The sequence below is a fragment of the Ornithorhynchus anatinus genome, chromosome X5 (genome assembly GCF_004115215.2).
Source record: "Ornithorhynchus anatinus isolate Pmale09 chromosome X5, mOrnAna1.pri.v4, whole genome shotgun sequence".
NCBI lineage: Eukaryota > Metazoa > Chordata > Mammalia > Monotremata > Ornithorhynchidae > Ornithorhynchus > Ornithorhynchus anatinus.
Genome location: NC_041753.1, coordinates 13,113,948 through 13,131,303, shown reverse-complemented (window position 1 = coordinate 13,131,303; position 17,356 = coordinate 13,113,948). Strand labels below are relative to the sequence as shown.

Genomic DNA, 17,356 nt, shown 5'->3' with positions numbered 1-17,356 from the left:
AACTCGCTGTGGGCAGCGACTGCCTCTGCCAACTCTGTTGTACTCTCCTAAGCGCTCAGTACGGTGCTCTGCACACAGTAAGCGCTCGATAAATACTATTGATGTTGATGACGATGATGACGAGTTGGTGCTCGAGTGACAGGATGAATAATACAGGCTCATTGTAAGCGGGGAATGTGTCTACCAACTCTGTTGCAGTGTAATCTCCCAAGCACTTATTGCAGTAAGTGCTTAATAAATACCACCGAATGATGGATTAATTGATATTTACGTACATTCTCTTGGAGACGGTGAATTCACAAGTGCCGAGGTAAGAGGCGTGGTGGAGGAAACCTAGGGAGAGTAGCCATTTACCAGGGAAGTCCTGTTGGGAGATTTGATTTCGGGAGGGCTTTGACGACTGGAAGGTCTGTGGTCTGCGAAGAGGGAATGAGCTTCAGGCGTGCGGGAGGGCACGAGCGGGAGGCCGGACGCGGGAGGGAAAAGAACGAGCCACGATGAACAGGGTAGCTTGGGAGGAGAGAGGGTTGGTCGAGGGCCTTAAAGCCGATGGTTTGGAGTATCCTTTTGCTGTAGAGCGGAATGGAGATTTTGAGGACCGGAGAGATGTGTTCGGACTCAGTCGGTGGTATTTATTGAGCACTCTGTGTGGAGCACTGTACTAAGTACTTTGGAGCATACAATAGAATCAGTAGACACGATCCCTGGGATGTTTCAGGTAAATGATCTGGGCAGCAGAGTCAAGTAACAAGAGTCACCAAACAAAAACTTCTCACTCTAGGCTACAAGGCTCTCCATCACCTTGCCCCCGCCTACCTCTCCTCCCTTCTCTCTTTCCACCGCCCACCCCGCACGCTCCGCTCCTCTGCGGCCCACCTCCTCACCGTCCCTCGGTCTCGCCCATCCCGCCGTCGACCCCCGGGCCTCGTCCTCCCGCGGTCCCGGAACGCCCTCCCTCCTCGCCTCCGCCAAACTCATTCTCTTCCCCTCTTCAAAGCCCTACTGAGAGCTCACCTCCTCCAAGAGGCCTTCCCAGACTGAGCCTCCCCTTTTCCCTCTGCTCCCTCTGCTGCCCCTCTACCCCCCGCTTCACTTCCCCTCAGCTAAGCCCCCTTTTCCCCCCCCTTTCCCTCCGCTCCTCCCCTTCTCTCTTCCCCTCCCCTCAGCACTGTGCTCGTCCGCTCGTTTGTATATATTTTTATCGCCCTATTCATTTTGTTAATGAGACGTACATCCCCTCGATTCTATTTACTGCTATTGTTTCAGTGAGATGTGCATCCCCTCGATTCTATTTATTGCTATTGTTTTTGTCCGTCCGTCTCCCCCGATTAGACTGTAAGCCCGTCGATGGGCAGGGACTGTCTCTATCTGTTGCCGATTTGTACATTCCAACCGCTTAGTACCGTGCTCTGCACATAGTAAGCGCTCGATAAATACTATTGAATGAATGAATGGAAGTATGGACGAGAGAGTGGAGATTCTGGAGGCGGGGAGATCAGCGACGAGGCCGACGCGGAGGTCGGGCTAGGATACGACAAGTATCCGGACCGGCTTGGTAGCCGTGTGGGTGGAAGGGGACCGATTCTAGAAATGTTGCGGAGGAAGAACGGACAGGATTTGGTGACAGGCTGAATGTGGAGGTTGAAAGAGAAGGAGAAGCTGGAGATGGTGCCAAGGTTATGGGCTTTACGGACGAGGAGAGTGGTAGGGTTGTCGACTGCGCTGGGAAAGTTAGGTGGAGAAGAGGATTTTGGAGGGAAGTTGAGGTGTCCGGTTTTGGACATGTTAAGCTTGATATACCGATGTCCCTTAGGACTTAAATGTATACTGGCTCATTTATTCTCCCCTTAGCTCTTGGGTTGTTCGTCTCTTTTGGCTTACTTTCGTTGTTAGCAGTTGCATCTCAGTTTTCCCTTTCGTTCCCAGTGGGTGAATATTATCTGTATCCGCCTGTCTCTCCCATTAGATTGAAAAACTTCTTAAGGGCAGGGTCCGTGTCTTCTGCTTTTACTGTATGCCTCACCGAAGGCTGTTAATGAATATCGATGATGATGGTCCCTAGACTTTGCGGATTTCTATTCAAGCTTTTTAAAAAGAGCCATAATTAAAAGCCCCCCACCCCCGGCCTCGATTGTCCAGCCGGAATAAGGATGGGAACTTAGCCGGGAGATAGAACTAATCGGTATCTTATAGTGACTAACCGTGTACTTGCTAATGATTCGAACGTCATGGGTTGCAACAGATGTCACTGTGAAGGAATGCACTAAGAATGCTCAAGTATATGTCAGCAGTTGGGTCTAGCCCCAGGTAATTAAATGGTACCCGTCTAGACCAACATTTTTGGCTTTCGTAAGCCACTGGAAAAGAGGATTTTTCCCTTCTGGGCTCAATGGATCGATCACAGATCAAATGACCTCATTCTCTCTTTTGGGCCCAGAGAGTGCTAGCTACGTGCTATCGCCGCGGTAGACAGCTACCTACCTCACGGAGTCATCGTGAACACCATCGAGACGTTCCAAGGACGTAGAGAAAGCTAGAGCTGAGGAGCTCAGAACGGCTGTGGGGTGCTGGTAAGAGTCCAGCTTGTTAGCAAAATCTCCTTCCTCTTTCCTCCATCCCATCACCACCGTTCTGCTCTCTTTCGGTCTCCGTGCCCTTCCCCTCCCTTTGGGTAATAGTCGAGATTTTGGAGTATCCGCCGTGTGCAGCCGCGTCTCAGGGTCGCACCTGGAGAGTTTCCAGTACACTACCAGTCGCGACTACGGGAGGGAGGGTCAAGCAGAGGCCTACCCATTCCATTCCCAGCTTGGCCAGTGGCTAGCGAGCGGAAGGCCGTCTGCTACAAGACAGAACGCCCCCGTGCTGGGCGGCAGCGGCACGGGAGAGAGTCGAGGGCGGAGACTCGGGTTTACTGTGCGGAAGGAGGTTTCCGCATTTTGACCAAGAAAACTCTATGGTTCCGCTACCAGAACGATTGCGGGTGGATCTCTTGGTTGCCGAACTGTGCTTTCCGAGCGCTCTGCGCACAGTAAGCGCTCAGTAAATACCACTGAATGAACGGGCGGAGGTGGGGCGTTCCGGGAGACCCGCGTCCGTGGCGTCGTGACGGGTCGGACACGACTCGACAGCATGAAACGACAACAGCGACGTTGGGTCAGGGTCCTGTTCCAAGGGTCTGTCACTTCCTCCCTTTTCATTATCATTACCCACACCCCGGTCCACCTCGAGATTCCATCTTCTCCACTCTTGGGCCAAACAAAGGATGTATGTTACTGTACTTGGGGCATAGAAATCGTGTGAAACTCTGTGGGAAGAAAGGTTCATTGGAGCCCTCAGGGGATCACGAGATGAAAAAGTTTGAGAACAATTGGCTTAATGTAATAATTATGACATACTTCAAGGAAAACTTACTGCTAATTGTGAAGATTTATCCCTCTGCAAAGCTAAAACCGGCTTTCTAGAGCCTTTTAGTCTCAATTAGCTCCCAGAAGATAATGGAGCACCATTAAAGTCGTCCTTTTTTGTATATGCCTGCCATTATTCGGACACGTTTCTTTCGTTTTGGGTCTACTACTTGGAGAGATCGAGTGCTGAACAAAGATGCCTACATTAATGGTGTAAGGTGAGTGGTCAAAATGTTTACCGTAGACTGCTTTGATTAATATAAACTCTATTCCAAATAATCCTGGGTGACTCATTACGTAGGAGCCCTCAAATCCATATCGCATTAAATGAGGCTGCTTTAACCAGGCCACCTTATATGCTTCATTTTCCATCTCGCCAGTGACCCTACTCACCCCCCTCTTAAACCAGATTCTCTAAGAGGCAGGAGGGAGTTCCGAGGCGGAAGATCAGGGTTGTACTCTCTTCTCCAAGAGGAGACAGAAAGAGAAATCTTCTCTGTGCCGAGCCACGCGTTGGGGTGTAAATTGAGAGAACGGGAGACCGAGAGGTGGAGTAGTGAGATAAAAGTGACCCTCCGTTACTTAGGAAGCAGACTCGGGCAGAGAGAACAAGGAATCAAAGCCTGGGACATTCTATCTGGGGGCTGCTTAAGTTGCCAAATCTAAGTCTTTCGGCCTCTCCTTGGGGGATCTCATTCCGCAGAAGACTACAGATTTATACACGCGTCCAGGTTTTTGCCCTTTGGCCTTTTTTTCAGTGCTGCAGAGATACACAGGCTCCGTTTAGATGGAGTAAGAGGACTTTTCTAAGCACTCTGCTTGAGGCTGGACTGTACGTGCTGGCGGAGGAAGCATCTTTCGATTGAATTGAAACATGTTCCGCTCACTGCCCTTTCTGTAGCATCCAGGATCAAAGTGAGTGGCTTTCCGTCTAGCTCTCTAGCCTCTGGAGCAGCAATTTATTTTCCTGCCTCAGAGAGTGATCTGCGACCTTGATGTAGCCGTCTTCTGTGGATTTATTCTGCTGCTTCAGTCCGTTCCAACGGGTCGGGCGACTGGTGAGGCATCCTGGGGGTAGGGTTTCAAACCGGAGAAAAACAATAATCAAGTACAGACAACTGTGAGGGTGAATTTAGACAAACCTCCCAACCTACAGAGTCTCCATCCCTCTACCCGTCACTCTCCGCCACCTTTCTCACTCTCCCGGACACGCTTCTCCACTCATCTTCTCTCACTCATTCATCCCTTTTTTCCTCCACCAATCCGCCTACTCTCTCTCCCTCGTCTTTCTGTCCTCTCCTTATGTGCCTGAGTCCTTTGATATCTCTTTTCTCATTTTTTGGGTCTTCGTCTGTCTCTCCTTTCCGTCTTTCAATTTCCTTTGACTTGTACTCCTTTTGATTACTTCCCGCTTTCCTGTATGTTGCATGTTGATGTGTGTTTGATGTTGACAGTGAGCAGAAACTCCTCACTGTTAGCTTCAAAGCTGTCCTTCACCTGGCCCCCTCCTACCTCACCTCCCTTCTCTCCTTCTCCAGCCCACCCCGTACGCTCCGCTCCTCTGCCGCTCACCTCCTCACCGGGCCTCGTTCTCGCCCGTCCCGCCGCCGACCCCTGGCCCACCTCCTACCTCTGGCCCGGAACGCCCTCCCTCCTCACATCCGCCAAACTAGCTCACTTCCCCCCTTCGAAGCCCTACGGAGAGCTCACCTCCTCCAGGAGGCCTTCCCAGGCTGAGCCCCCCCCCCCCCCCGTTTCCTCTGCTTCCCTCCCCTCCCCATCGCCCCGACTCCCTCCCTCTGCTCTACCCCCCTCCCCGCCCCGCAGCACTTAGGTATATATGTGCATATTTATTATTCGATTTATTTTATCAATGATGTGAGTGCCAGCGCTTAGAACAGTGCTTGGCACGTAGTAAGCACTTAACAAATACCATCATTATCATTATCTATAATTCTATTCATTTATATTGATGCTATTGCTACCTGTCTACTTGTTTCGTGTTTTGTTGTCTGTCTCCCCCCCTTGTAGACCGTGAGCCAGTTGTTGGGTAGGGATCGTCTCCGTCTGTTGCCGAATTGTACTTTCCAAGCGCGTAGCACAGGGGTCTGCCCCCAGTAAGCGCTCTGTAAATACGACTGAATGAATGAACGAATGTTTTCTACTTTGCCGTGCCTTCTTTCCTTATTATCCTCCTTCTCATTTTCTATCTTATTTTACCCTCTCCTTTTTCCCCTTCCTCCTTTCCTGCCCTGTTCTTGTCTTTCCTCGTTACTCGTCTTCCCTTTCTCTGCTCTGAGGGCTTGTACCTTCCTTAACCTCAGCCCATATGCCCCCACCCCCCGTGAAGCCACACTGCTCCAGAGAAAAACGGAGAAGGTGATGAAGGTCTAGGATTTGTTTTGTTTTGTTTTGAAATGGTATTTGTTAAGCACTTCTTACGTGCCGGGCACTATACTATACTGGGGTAAGTACAAGATAATCAGGTCGGACACAGTCCGTGTCGCAGCCGGGGCTCGCGGTCTTAATCCCCATTTTGTGGATGAGGTAGCTGAGGTCCAGAGAAGTGAACTGACTTACCCAAGCTCACACAGCAGACGGGCGGCGGAGCCGGGACCGAGACCCAGGTCCTTCTGACTCCCGGGCCTGTGGCCTTTCCGCTAAGTCACTAGGGTTTCCTGGGCTCCTGGGTCAGCGCTGAATGGGAGGTTCCCACATCTGCATCGTTTTCCTCCCTAACCTAGCAAGTAGTCCCTCTCTGGGCTGGGGGCGAGGAAGGCCGACAGCCCTGGGGAGTGTAGAGAAGGAGGAAGTAAGGCAGAGTAAAGCAGTGTGGATACCCAGCAGCAGCTCTATTAGCCCTATTCCCAGCATTAACCGCCTGCGGTCCTCTGCTCGGTACAGCTCTGACGCCGACGGACTCTGGAATTTCAAGGTCCCGGGCAGATCTACTAACTGCAGAGGGTGGGAGAGGTTGGAATGCCACCAGACAACTTCAAACGCTACCAGTCTCCATGAGTACTTGCCGTTGTTGTGGAAAGTGGGGAGACTACTAGAGCTAGGGGGTGGGGCTAGCACGGGAGGCCCATCAGGGAGTCCTGTTCCGCCGTTGCGGAGCCCCCAAGTGACCCTGCTTGGCTGGGGGTCCGCCAGCCTCCGTCGCCCACGGGCCCCGGCTCGCTGCCGTCGAAGGACTGGCAAAGCCCAGTGCTCGAAGGGCTCGGGTATCGGCTCGTCTCATCCGCTCTGCAGAAGGCCGCGCTGCCCGGGATCTCCTACTTCGCCTTCCAGCCTCCCCGGAAGTCCCCGTGCTCGGCTTAAACGGAGAGCGCTTAGCCTCGGCAGACGGAGGTACGGCCGGAGAGTTCTGGTGAGCGGGCGGACCTCCTGAGCCCAAAAAGGGCAGTGCCCCCTTGGAAGCGGGCATTCGTTGGGCTGGTCCAACACCGTTGGCTACTTCCAGCGGGCTCAGCACCCAAGCTCCCGATTTAAGCGGATGAAAACCACTCTCCTCCCTGCCTTCCTTTCTTCCCTAAACCCCCAAATGGACACGTTAATCCCGAGTCCCTGGAGGCGACGTCTCCCATTAAATTACCCTGGATTCTTGAGAGGGACTTTAGCAGTCCACCGCTCAGCGGAGGCTGCAACCTTGCCCCCCACCTGGAATGGCGGGAAGGACTCCGGGAGCTGTCCGGTAAATCCGAAAGGAGCCGGTGACGGCATGGAGTGGCAGGAAAAGAAATCAATCAATCGATGGCGTTTACTGAGCGCTCACTACGTGCGGAGCACTGTCCTGAGCGCTTGGGAGGGACCGATACGGCGGATGCAGCAAGCTCGTTCGGGCTGAAACGTCTCTTTCGAAGGCTACGGAATGTATGTCGTCGCAAACAATAAAAATGCGTGCAAGAGTAAAGATGGTGGTTTTACATCCAAGGAGATCGGTGAAAGCCACCGTGGCTCAGTGGAAAGAGCACGGGCTTTGGAGTCAGAGTTCATGGGTTCGAATCCCGGATCGGCCACTTGTCAGCTGTGTGACTTTGGGCGAGTCACTTAACTTCTCTGTGCCTCAGTTACCTCATCTGTAAAATGGGGATTGAGACTGTGAGCCCCACGTGGGACAACCTGATTCCCCTGTGTCTACCCCAGTGCTTAGAACGGTGCTCGGCACACAGTAAGCGCTTAACAAATACCAACGTTATTATTATTATTATTATTATTATTAAAACCGGCCCGTTCGTACCTTTTAGGGAAGAAAGAGCATCACCACCACATTCAAATAATACCCGTGGGAGTACCTGCTTATCTCATTCCTCATCCCCCAACTCCCGTCCTTGAGCATATTTGAATTAGATCCCATTGCAACAACAACAACAACAACAAAAAAACAAAACCCAACAAAAAACGAGCCTTCTCCTTCCTCAGCAGATGTCCTTAGCTCATCTTAAGGTCAGACGGATGATGAATGATCAGAGAAGGTTAGGACGGGTCGTCAGGGCCACCAACTGCTGAAACCCCGAAAGAGTTTCCTGGCCCGTCTCGCCATTTTACCCATCAGGAAATGGAGATGCAGATATTGCCTTTCCTCCTGGTGGGGTGGGAGGTTTCATTAGTCAGTGTTTGTAAAGGCCTTTGAGTTCTGTGGGGGGAAGCTATTATAGAAATTGCAGACTACTCTTATACTAGGGTTTCCTCCAGGGATTTTTCCACCTGCCAGCTCACACAGAGTCTATTGCACTTTAAGTAGTTGGGGCTGGAGAATACTCTGTTGGGTTAAACTGTAACGCCCCGCGCCCCTCCACTCCGCCCGGTCCCGCCCCGGCTTATTTGGTTGAAAAACACCCGTTAGATGAAAGCAAGGAGAATTCGGTAAAACCGAAGAAAATCCTGTGTAGGGCCTAATCAATAATTACAGTACTTTCTCGTCATCTGCAATCTCTACCATCTTTCGACCGGGCATTCGAAAGGCTTTTCGGTCTGCCGCACAATTCTGTGAGAGGCCGTGGGGAGGAAGGGGAGAAGGTGGGAAGTGAGACGTTTTGGATGGGAAAACTGGGGGTTCAGAGATGCAGAGGAGCTCATTAAGGGAGTCACCGGTTCAATATCAAGTGTCGTATTTGGGGACGATAGCTCTTCCCTGCCTGGAGAGATAGAAACCACGCAAGTAACCCTATCTGAGGTTCCAGAGGTCCATGGACAAGGGAGGTGCTCTGATGTAAAATATCTGTCCCGGGCACCTAATGAAGGTAACAATAACAACGGTGGGATCTGTTAGGCACCTGCTACGTGCCGGGCACCGTACTAAGCGCCGGGGTGGATACAAGCAGGTCGGGCTGGACACGGTCCCGCTGTCCCACGTGGGGCTCACGGTCTCAATCCCCATTTTCCAGATGAGGGGACCGACGCCCAGAGAAGCGAAGTGGCTTGCCCGAGGTCACACAGCAGGCAAGCGGCAGAGCCGGGATTAGAACCCATGACCTTCCGACTCCCAGGCCCGTGCTCTAGCCACCAAGCCGGGCTGCTTCTCGTTAGAGGGGGTGAAAATGGCCTGTATGGCCGGTCGGTTAAACCCTAAGTCCGGCGAACCGGTTTCTTCCGGCTCTGTGTGTCTCCCTGTAAATCCAGTTCCCGCTTGCCACGTATTCTGGTCCAGAGACTGTAACCCACGGGTCCAGCCCCTCCGTAACACCCAAGCTGTGCCATCATCAGAGGTACCGCGGTGTCCAGGTTCCAGGATAAGTCTCGGGGTATTTGGCTCATCACCAAGAGGAACGGGTCTGTTTTGCAGCAATACTCAGCTTGTGGGGGCAAGGAGAGAGGAGCGAGAAAGCAGCCAGAGGCGAGGGATTTACCCCAGTTTACGCCCTAGGTGAGGGACTGGGGGTGGAGAGGAGGTCGGTGGATGAGGGACGCTAAAGCGGGCTCTCAGAGGCCGCGGAACGGCTCTGCCGTTCGGGAAGGTTTTCTCCCCCCCCCCCCCCCAGGCCAAATAATGTTACCCAACGTTGGTACTTCGGGGAATCAGATCATCGAAGGCTGGCCTTTCCATAAGATTGCATTTATCATTGTTATTATTACTGCTCTATTCGTTAGGCGTTTAGTATGCTTCAAGCACTGTTCTAAGCACTGGGGTGGATACAGGTTAATCGGGTTGTACACAGTCCCTGTCCCACCCGGGGGATCCCAGTCTAAGAAGGAGGGAGTACAGGTATTGAATCCCCATTTTACAGAGGAGGTGACTGAGACACAGGGAAGTGAAGTGGCTCGCCCCAGGCCACCCAGCAGGCGAGCAGCGGAGCTGGGTTTCGAACCCAGGACTTCTGACTCTCAAGCCTCTGCTCTCTCCTCTAGGCCACGCTGCTGGTTGTTTCTACTTCTCTGAAGACAAGCGTCAAATGTGATGAGCTGGGCTCACGACCGACGGCCCACCTCTTATTTCGGGATAGAAGTAACCAGTGGAGAGCGAGGTAGCAGAATCAAACCGAAGTGTAGTGACGAAGAAGGCAATGGTCGCTGAAGGTTTTGTTTGCATTTGGGCAGGCTTTACAGTTATTCAATTCGGGTAACCCGGAAGTGTCAGTTCAAATAGAAAATAATGACAATAATAATAATGATAAGGATGGCATCTGTTCACCGAAGTGTAGTGAATAAGAGGGCAACGGTCTCTGAAGATTTTGTTTGTATTTGGGCAGATTTTACAGTTATTCAATTCGGGTAACCCGGCAGTGTCCGTTCAGATACAAAATAACAAGAAGAAGAAGAACGATGGCCTTTGTTAAGCGCTTGCGACGTGCCAAGCACTGTTCTAAGCGCTGGGGGCGATACGAGGTCATCAGGTTGCCCCCCGTGGGGCTCACGGTCTTCATCCCCATTTTACAGATGAGGTCACTGAGGCGCAGAGAAGTGAAGCGACCGGCCCGCAGTCACACGGCCGACAGGCGGCGGAGCCGGGATTGGAACCCACGACCTCCGACTCCCCAGCCCGGGCCCTTTCCACTGAGCCACGCTGCTTCCCGTATGCCGAACGGCATACATACACAGGAATCCGTGTTACCTAACATCGCTTCCGTTTGACTTTGGATCCTTTGGCATTCAGCCAGATGAGCTAGCGGAAAGGACGCGGGCCTGGGAGAAAGAGGGCCTGGGCTCATTCATTCATTCGGTGGCATTTACTGAGCGCTTACCGTGCGCAGAGCACTGGACTAAGCGCTTGGGAAGTACAGTCCGGCGACGGATAGAGACAGCCCCTGCCCGCCACGGGCTCACAGTCTAATCCCGGCTCTGCCGTTTCGTCTGCCGTGTGACCTTAGGCAAGTCACTTGATTTCCCTGTGCCTCAGTTTCCTCATCTACACACTGGGGCTTCAGATCCCACGCTCCCTCCTACTTAGACCGTGAGCCCCCACGTGGGCCAGGGCCTGAGTCCGACCCGCAAATGTCATTTCTATCCCAGCGCTCGGCACACAGGAAAGGCGTAACGACTACCAATTTGTCAGTCATTCTTATTCGCCCCTTTGCGGACGGGAAGGTGGAAGCCTCTCGGAAGAGAAGGTTTCCGCCTCCAGTTTGAGCCCGAAAGAGAGTCCGCCAGGGGTGTCACAACGGCCTGGGCTTTCCCAGCAAAGAGTGCTGCCGCAGGAGAAAGCTCGTGCTCATTTTTCCACTCTAAGTGAGGGCAGGTTTTCCCCTTCGGGAGAACCACCCGACAACAGAGCGGAGAGAAAGCAAGATCATCACGACTACAAAGCAGAGGCTTCGGCTTCCTTTTTCTTGCCCACAACCTAAAATACACTCCTTTCCTGGGTTTCCTGACCCACAGACTGCAGAGCGCCGTCTTGTTAATGTAGCCGCAAACTTAGGCCCTTTCGATACAGCCCGCTCTCCCACCTTGGAAGATTAAAAATAAGCTGAAGAAATATCGAACCTTCAACTTCAAGGGAGGCCGAAAGGAGACGTTGTGCCGTGAGGAGCGATTTCTCCCTCCCAAGGGACCCCTCCGTAGGCATGGAGTCGAACTCCCTCCGGAACGGCCCTAATAGCCGTATTAGTATCCTCTGACCGAGTGCCATCTGCTCTGAGATGTGTCGATACAGAGATTCGTGGAAAATGGCAGGAATACCTTAAAGCGTTGTGAGGAGATGCAGTAGGGCTTCAGTGTATTTATTTGGAGAAGTCTAAGTTGGAGAATTTAGGAATATTGGATCTCGTGCGGCCACAGAGTGAGCTACCTGGCTGGTGGGGGTCCATTCCAATCACTGCACGCAGCACCCTGATTATATTCAACAGCCAGAAATTTTTCCGAAATGATGGAGAGCGTAGTTCCTTCTGAGTCATCGCTATTCACCTAGCCTTACATAATCTCAAGGCAATGTCCGTATCCCTTTAAAGTGCATCTTCATCTTATGTGATTCAGGGAGCCCGTTTAGAAAAATCCAAATCCCTGTGATAAGAAGCAAATTCACAAAGGGGTTTAGTAAGGCCAGCTCAGGGGGCCATGCGGCGCGAATGTGATATTCATTCAGTCGTATTTACTGAGCGCTCACCTCAGGGTGCAGAGCTCTGTACTAAGCGCTCGGGAGAGCACGGCACAACAACGGACACGTTCCCCGCCCACAGCGAGCTTACGGTTTACGGGAAACGCCCTGACGTAGCTAAATGCACAAGAGAGGCGTCGCCTGGTCCCGATCGATCCGATGGAGTTTCCCCTCTTTCGTCTGAAGACAGCGGTGGCCTTGGAATGTGGGGAACTCGGGAAGAGGGGGATTCAGGGACCGGGGAGCTCAGGAACCTCCAGCCGTCGCCCACCCGCCTCCACGTCGAACAAAAACTCCTTGCGGTTGGCTTCAGGGCACTCAATCACCTTGCCCCCTCCTCTGTCGCCGCCCTACCCAGCCCGCGCGCTCGGCCCCTCTAAATGCCCGCCTTCTCTCCGTCGCTCCATCTCAACCGTCTGGCCGCCGACCCCTCGCCCGCGTCCTGCCTCTGGCCTGGAACGGCCCTCCCCCCGGTCACCCTCCTCCGATTCAAAGCCTTATTGAAGGCACATCTCGCTGAATGAACGAACGAGCGAACAAAGCAATCGCTGAAGCTTCCACCCCAGCTGACATCGTCAGCCGGGGGTGCTGGGGGCAAATGGGACGATGGCAGAGGGCAGGTAGTTGGCCGTTTATTTCCCCGACGGTTTGGAATTTCTACTTTGCCCTTAAAAGTACTGACACCTTGAATGAAAAAGTTAACGGGCTCAACGGAAATGAAGACTGGCCTCCAACGGGAATGGAGAAAACCCGTTGGCAACTTGGAAACGGATAGGAAAAGATCCCTCGTAGTCTGTATCGGTCAACGTTAATTATACTAGGAAATCGGGCGGTAAAATAGCCGCTGAGCCATCCGAAAGTATTTCCCACAAATAAGTACAGTCCTCTCTTGCCGGCTGTGGGCTTTCCGGTCTTGGTCTTGAGCCTTCTCACTTAAAATTCTGGATAGCGCTTTGGCTGCCAGAGCTCACGGGTTTGGAAGAAGCACGGTTTCCGGGGCCACTTCTCGGCCCTCCACCTACCGTTTGAGATTGCCCGCTCTCCTGCTCCCACTGCTGTGCGTTCATGCCCCTCTCGTCACAGAATCCTATAAGCCACGTGGTCAGTCTCACATACCGCTTCATGCCGTCGAGGGCTCGTCACGGTGCCCCGTAGCTTCCTCCCGTTTTCAGTGTCGTTTTTGTCCTTAATCTTGGCCTCTGCGTAAAAAAACGAGTGAGCGATCTGGGACGGGGGCAAAGGAAGTTAACTTACTTAACGATGAAGCTACTGAAATTTTTATAGAGCAATTTGAACTTCCGTTATTGACTCATAAACTCCTCAAGGGCAGGGGAGGGCCTGTACTCTCCCAAGCAAGCACCCAGTACGATGCGCCACACCCCATAGCTACTCGAAGGATGAGCAAACTCATAGCATGAAAGTTTACTGATTTCTACAGGCTGAAGCTGCCATTATTATTCATGTTTATCATGTTGAGTATAAGCTTAGAGTGCAGGGAAGCAGCGTGGCTCAGGAGAGCCCGGGCTTCGGAGTCAGAGGTCATGGGTCCCGATCCCGGCTCTGCCACTTGTCAGCGGTGTGACTGGGGGGCAAGTCGCTTCACTTCTCTGTGCCTCAGTTCCCTCATCTATAAAATGGCCTCACGTGGGACGACCTGATGACCCCGTATCTCCCCCGGCGCTTAGAACAGTGCTCTGCACGTAGTAAGCGCTTAACAGATACCGACATCGTCATTATCATTATTATTATTATTTCTGACTGCACCTGTTTGAAATTTACTCAGGGTGAATGAAGCCATGGCCTCGCCTAACCCCACTTGCCCCATAAACCTTTTGTTTTACTAACCTGATTTTCCCAGCCACTGGGATTTTGGGGCACCTCACGGCTCAAGTTGGCTAGGGAATATTGTCATCTAGTCCTCCCTTTAGAGCTCACCTCCTCCAAGAGGCCTTCCCAGACGGAGCTTCCCCTCTTCCCTCTGCTCCCTCCGCTCCCTCTCCGCCCGCCCTTCACCTCCCCTCAGCTAAGCCCCCTTTCCCCCCTTTCCCTCTGCTCCTCCCCCTCTCCCTTCCCCTCCCCCCAGCACTGTGCTCGTTTGTATAGATTTTTATTACCCTATTCATTTTGTCGATGAGGTGTCCATCCCCTTGATTCCATTTATCGCGATTAAGTTGTCTTGTTTTTGTCCGTCCGTCTCCCCCGATTGGACCGTAAGCCCGTCGATGGGCCGGGATCGTCTCTATCTGTTGCCGAATTGTCCATTCCAAGAGCTTAGTCCAGTGCTCTGCACATAGTGAGCGCTCAATAAATACCATTGAATGAATAAACAGTACTCGGGAAGACTCGGGATGTTGAATACTCTGTGCCTGTGACACCAAGTGAGCGTTTCGGACAGCAACTGAGAAAATCGTCATTTCACCTTTCAACTATTCTCTTATTTTTGGCCCGTCTGGGAAGATTCCCCGGCTGCTGTGATTTTTTAGCACTTTAGCACAATCATTTCCACAGATTTTCTTTCTCCCCAAGAAGCAGATCTGTATCATTATCTCCATCTCACAGGTGGAGAACTGTGATGAGTACGGGATAAGCGACTTAAGCGACTTGAGCGACAGTTTCAATCCCTCAATCTTCGGTCTGTGGCATAGGCCACTGAGCTTCCCTGCACGTGGCCTAGCGGAAAGAGCCCCGGGCCTGGGAGTCAGAAGGACCTGGGTTCTGATCCCAGCTCTGCCACTTGGCTGCTGGGTGACCTCGGGCGAGTCACGTCACCTCTCCCTCCCTCCGTCGCCTCATCTGTAAAATGGGGGACAAGACTGTGAGCCCCACGTGGGCCGGGGACCACCCGTGTCCGACCCGATTGGCTGGCATCTACCTCGGAGCTTGAAACAGTAGTTGGCACGTAGGAAGTACTTAACAGATGCCATCCGTTATTCATTCAGTACTACGTATCCAGCACCTTCCCAAGACACGGTACTGAGAAGCAGCGTGGCTCAGTGGAAGGAGCACCGGCTTAGGAGTCGGAGGTCATGGGTTCGAATCCCGGCTCCGCCACCCGTCAGCCCTGTGACTTCGGGCGAGTCACCTCACTTCTCGGTGCCTCAGTTCCCTCACCTGGGGGATGAAGACTGTGAGCCTCACGTGGGACAACCTGATGACCCTGCATCTACCCCAGCGCTTGGAACAGTGCTCGGCATATAGTAAGCGCTTCTCAAATGCCAACATCATCATTATTATTATTATCAAGTGCCGAGGAGAGTGCCGTAAAAATGAAAGGTACAGTTTCTGCCCTCCAGCGTGTAATCTAATGGAGAAAAACGGGCAGGTATACGGCGGAAGCAAGAGGGAAAACGAAGTTATAACCGGAAGGAGTAAAGTGTGGACTAAAAGAACGAATACATAAATACCCGATTAAATGGGATAAATCTATTTCCCCTATGCGTGATAATAATAATGACGGTATGCGTGAAGCGCTCTGTGCCAGGAACCGTACTAAGCGCCGGGGTGGATACAAGCGAATCGGCTTGGACACAGTCCCTGTCCCCCAGAGGGCTCACAGTCTTAATCCCCATTTCCCAGATGAGGTAACTAAGGCACAGAGAAGCGAAGTGACTTGCCTAAAGCCACAGGAGCAGTCAAGTGGCGGAGCCCCCATTAGAACTCGTGACCTTCTGACTCCCAGGCCCCTTGCCCTACCCACTACGCCACGCTGCTTCCCGGCGTGCTCGGCCTGGCTGATGGGATGACGTGACCAGAAATGGTGGAAATGAGTTGGGGTTTGAGGAAGGCTTTGAAAGAGGGGAGGGATGTGGGCTGGCAGATTTGAAGAGGGAGGGTGTTGCAGACAGGGGGAAGGACACGAGCAACGCATTCAGTACGGGGGACTTGAGAAACAGGAGAGTTTATTAGTTGAGAGCGACTTAACAGTGGCCTCACCAACGATTCTAAACACGACAGCTTCTTCCCTGGCTTTCAGCGGCAGTTCGTGTGCGTAATGTCACACGACGAGGTGTGAACCCTGCCCCTGAAAGGGGGATTTGGGAGACCAGAGACACTGTTTGTCCTTCAAACTCTGGCAGGCTGGGCAGCTTTTGGAAAGAGGACTGAGGCCTATCTTAACAATAACAATAACAATAATAATAATGATGACGATGATGATATTTCTTAAGCGCTTACTCCGTGCCGAGCACCGTTCTAAGCGCTGGGGCAGATCCGAGGTAATCAGCTTGTCCCACGTGAGGCTCACAGTCTTCATCCCCATTTTACTGATGCGGTAACTGAGGCCCAGAGAAGTGAAGTGACTTGCCTAAAGTCAAGCAGCTGATCGGGGGCGGGGCCGGGATTAGAGCCCACGACCCCTGGCTCCCAAGCCCGGGCTCGTTGCACGGAGCCACGCTGCCTCTCATCATCTTGGGCTCGTTCAGCTTCTCCCTTTCCTTTCCTCTCTCTCCTCTGGCCGGAACTAGCCTGCCAGGTCCACGTCCACCGGGGGGTCGAGGAAGAGCAGTGCCTGGTAAATTTTGCCAACAGGGTCAGCGGCAACTGTTGCCAGCTGAGCGTGAGCGGGCCAGGCGGGGAGGCTGAGCCCCCGTGGGCTTAGGAGATCTTAAAGCCCGGCACCCCTCTCTCAAACCTACACTTGGGGGAGGTACCCCAGTCAGTCCCTGCTCCGGGAGAGGCGGCCTAAACAACTGGAATTCCCACCGGAAATGGCAGTGAGGAGGACCCTGCCCTCCAACGCTCACCCTGTCGTTATTAGGACCATATCTGTTAAGCGCTTACTCCGGGTTAAGCAGCGTTCTACCTAGATTCCAGGTTCATCGGGTCGGACCCCATCCCTGTCCCACCTGGGGCTCACGGTCCGGTTAGGTGGAAGACCAGAGTGCCGCCTCGTGGCAAAACCCCCAGCCCACCTCATCCTGCCCCTGCACAGCTCTTCCCGTTGCTTCTCGCTGGGATGGCACAGGACTTAGGCGTCTGAAGCGGCAGGGTGCAGCGGATAGAGCCCGGGTCCGGGAGTCGGCAGGTCAGGGGTCCTCATCCCGGCTCCGCCCCTTGTCCGCTGTGCGACCCTGGGCAAGTCACTCCTCCGGGCTTCAGTTACCTCGTCTGGAAAATGGGGATTGAGACTGCGAGCCCCACGTGGGACTGTGTCCAACCCGATTTGCTTGCATCCACCCCAGCGGTTAGTACAGTGCCTGGCACGTAGTGAGTGCTTAACGGGTGCCACGGTTATTATTGTTGTTGTTATGATTATTATGCTTACCCTGCCATCGGCCCGGCCTCTCCACGCCCAATCTCAAAGTCGTCTGGGTGCGGCCTCCTCATCTCTGGTGGACTCTCCGCCTCCGCGCGGGGCCCAGGGGGAGCCTGCTCCATCTCATGCTCACGTCATAATGCGGGACTGCTGGGGGGGGGGGGGGCG

At 53.1% G+C, this 17,356-nt stretch overlaps 1 protein-coding gene and 1 long non-coding RNA gene across 3 annotated transcripts in view; one reads left to right on the top strand and one right to left on the bottom strand.

Annotated features, from left to right (window-relative positions):
• Positions 1-17,356, top strand: part of FRMPD1 (FERM and PDZ domain containing 1) — a 215,217-nt gene that overhangs the window by 41,071 nt on the left and 156,790 nt on the right. The gene's annotated exons all lie outside the window — the stretch shown is intronic.
• On the bottom strand, positions 4,133-17,323 carry LOC114808011. 2 transcript variants are annotated; one of them, XR_005659665.1, is made up of 4 exons: positions 17,198-17,323; positions 12,957-13,133; positions 11,629-11,840; positions 4,133-4,472 (listed from the first exon to the last, which is right to left on the bottom strand). It is a non-coding gene; the product is annotated as an uncharacterized LOC114808011 (long non-coding RNA). The 2 variants fall into 2 exon arrangements; XR_003755987.2 differs by lacking the exon at positions 11,629-11,840 and having other exon boundaries at positions 17,198-17,318.